The sequence below is a fragment of the Nerophis lumbriciformis genome, linkage group LG15 (assembly GCF_033978685.3).
Source record: "Nerophis lumbriciformis linkage group LG15, RoL_Nlum_v2.1, whole genome shotgun sequence".
NCBI lineage: Eukaryota > Metazoa > Chordata > Actinopteri > Syngnathiformes > Syngnathidae > Nerophis > Nerophis lumbriciformis.
This window is the reverse complement of record NC_084562.2, coordinates 37,785,206-37,788,504: the sequence shown is the minus strand read 5'-3', so window position 1 is coordinate 37,788,504 and position 3,299 is coordinate 37,785,206. Positions and strand designations below refer to the sequence as shown.

Sequence of the window (3,299 nt, the reverse complement as noted above, 5' to 3'; positions counted from 1 at the left end):
TATACTCCTCCCCTCTTAACCACGCCCTCAACCACGCCCCGCCCCACCCCCGACCACGCCCCCACCCCCCACCTCCCGAAATCGGAGGTCTCAAGGTTGGCAAGTATGGATAGGCGTTACGGCAGGGGTGGGCAAACTTTTTGCCAGGAGGGCCACATTGGGTTCTAAGATTTAACAGGGGGACCGGGCCAGGAACAGATGGATGGAGTGTTTGTGTGAAATAATATAAATTACATGTAAAAGCCATTACGTGAGAGAATTCGGCCTATGAACATGTAACATATCATGAGTAGGCAGCAAGGCTCATTGTACAGTTTTTTTTTTCAAATGCATTAATTTCATTTGATTAAGAATAAACACAGTAGATAAATTCACAGTATACATTTGATTATCACAGAATAACAGCAGAGAAACTCACAGTTTCAGTGGGAACAATGTTGTTGATCTCCCTTTTTGGCCAATGCATCAAAGTCTGGAATTCTCAGGATAGCTCCGAGATGATGGTCAGTTAACCTGGATCTGTGACGGGATTTGTTGATGTTCATGACGCTGAATGTCTGCTCACAGACGTAGGTCAAGCCAAACAAAGTTAGCATCTTCTGTGCCGTCTTTCGGAGGTTTGGGAACATGGCTTTGTTGAGTGCAGCATAAAAGTAATTCAGTTTTAGAGAGTTGAACTTCTCCTTTAAGAGGGAGTCTGACTGAAGATTGATCAGTTCCAATTGTACCTCTTGTGGTGCCTTTTCGGGGTCTTGTGACAGGGGACAGGACACCAGCTGAAGTGACGTTTCAATGTTGTCAAAATCAGAGAACCGACGGCTAAATTCTCCGTGCAGGTCGTCAATTGATTGGCTGTATTTCTTTGCGTTTCGCGTCGCGTCTTTCTGTGTGGCAAGTGTGGAGAAATGAACAAAAGAATTGTTTGCAATTTGTCTGGAGAACAAAGTTAGCTTAGATTTGAAGGCTTGTACATGTTTGCACATGTCGTACACAAACTGATCTTTCCCCTGTAGTTTAACATTCAGCTCATTCAAGTACGAAAATATGTCCACACCAAATGCAAAATCACAAAGCCAGTTCTTGTCGCTTAGCTCAGGAAATTCGGTGAATTTCCCCACTAACTCCAAAAACTCGTTGATCTCGTATTGCAGGTCCCACACTCGTTGAAACACTTTGCCCAAACTTAACTAGCGGACACGAGAGTGGTACAGCAAGTCGTGATGATCCGCATCAGTTTCTTCCAGGAACGCGATGAACTGACGATGCTGAAGTCCCTTTGCGCGTATAAAGTTGACTAGTTTTACCACTTGTTTTATGACGTGATCAAGCTGCAATATAGACTTACACCGTGATTCCTGATGGATGATGCAATGTAGGAAGATAACATCCTGGTCAGGGTTTTCCTCTTTCACTTTATCCTGGATTATTTTCAGCAGCCCAACATGTCTTCCAGTCAAATTTGGTGATCCATCCGTTGTGACATTGGCCAGTTTACTACAAGGTAGCTTACGTCTTTCAATGGCAGCAGACACATGGTTGTACAGATCCTCTCCACTTGTTCCCTTCAGAGACTCCATGGCCAAAAACTCTTCCGTTATTTCAAAATTGTCATTAATCCCACGGATTAAAATTAAGAGTTGAGGAGTGTCTATTACAGCATTACTTTCATCCAGAGCTAGTGAATATAGCTTAAAGGACTCAGCCTTTTTGTTTATTTGGCTGACTATATCTTCCTCAATCAGTTCCACACGGCGAGTCACAGTCCTGCGTGATAAACTGATCTTTCCAAACTTGCCTTGGCTCTCAGGACACAAAATACCTGCCGCCTCTATCATGCATTCTTTTAAAAACTCGCCTTAGGAGAAAGGCTTGCTAGCTTTGGCTACTTTGAATGACAGCAAAAAGCTTGCTTTGGTGGATGACTCTTGAATTGCAGTTTGTCGGTGAAAAAAATGTTGCTGAGCCTGTAAATTAGCCGCCAACCTCTGGGCCGTGGCTATTCGCTCTTGCGTTGACTGCTTGCTGGCGTAGTTAGCATGTTTTGTAGCAAAGTGGCGGCTGATATTGTACTCTTTGTAAACCGCGACAGTTTCTTGGCATATTAGACACACAGCCTTTGATCGGACTTCAGTAAAAAAAATATTTCGTTGTCCACTCTGCATTAAATACTCGGCACTCACTGTCCACTTTTCTTTGCTTTGATAAGCTCATTTTTACAGAGGGGCTCAAAGGACAAAGCTAAAGAGAAGAAGGGAGTAATATCCCACAGGCCAAAAAGGTCAATGAGCGCCATGTAGTGGGGAAACGCGGTATTACAGGGATATGGTGAAACGAATGAGGTTTACTGACGATAATAATATGAAATGTAATTTAATAATAGAATTTAATGGGTGGCTCCTCCTTAATGATAGTCAAGCGCTGAAAACGCATACGGGAGGCAGAAGCCTTAATATTGATAAGAGTTTTTTGTAAAAAAATAAAAAAATAATTTTATTTTATTTTTTTCAATAATTTGGACAAGTTCCGCGGGCCGGATTAAAACATTCAACGGCCGTATACGGCCCGCGGGCCGTAGTTTGCCCAAACTGAATCTCCGTAACGGTTACGGAGATCCAGTTTGGTGAAAATGGTAGCAGGTGCCAAGGGCTCAAAAGAAGAGTTGAGTAGCGGAAGAGGGTAATTGTTCTTGATGGTGATGTTGTTTAGGTGACGGTAATCAATGCAGGGCCGAAGTGACCCGTCCTTTTTGGCCACGAAAAAGATTCCTGCCACCAGTGGTGACTTGGACGGGGTAATGATGCCCGAGGCAAGGCCCTCCGTAATGTAGTCCTTCATTGCCTCCTTCTCCGGAAGTGACAAATTGTAAAGGTGGCTGGAAGGCAGGGTAGCGTCAGGGAGTAGCTCAATGGCACAGTCATAAGGTCTATAAGGGGGTAGTCCCTGTGCACGTACCTAACTGAAGACCTCGGCTAAGTCATGGTCGCAAGCAGGAATCAGGGATAGATCGGTCTGGGGAATCGTAGTAACGGAACGCTGGACCGGAGGAGACGCTGACCTGAGACAGTTGGCCAGGCAGTGTGTGCTCCAAGCCAGGATCTTGCCGGAAGTCCAAGAGATGTTGTGGTCGTGGTGACGAAGCCAAGATCTCCCAAGGACAAGTGGCGCTACTGGAGCTTCCAGCACCCATAGACTGATGGTCTCCCTGTGGTTCTCAGAAATGGTCATAGAAAGGGGCTCCGTGCGGTACTTGATGGGGCCCAACGGATGCCCATCCAGCGCTTGGGCAGGAAGTGTATTGT

General features: G+C 45.2%; 1 pseudogene; it reads right to left on the bottom strand.

The window, feature by feature from the left end:
• Positions 1-422: 422 nt before the first annotated feature.
• Positions 423-1,835, bottom strand: LOC140679435 (general transcription factor II-I repeat domain-containing protein 2-like; annotated as a pseudogene).
• Positions 1,836-3,299: the final 1,464 nt, after the last annotated feature.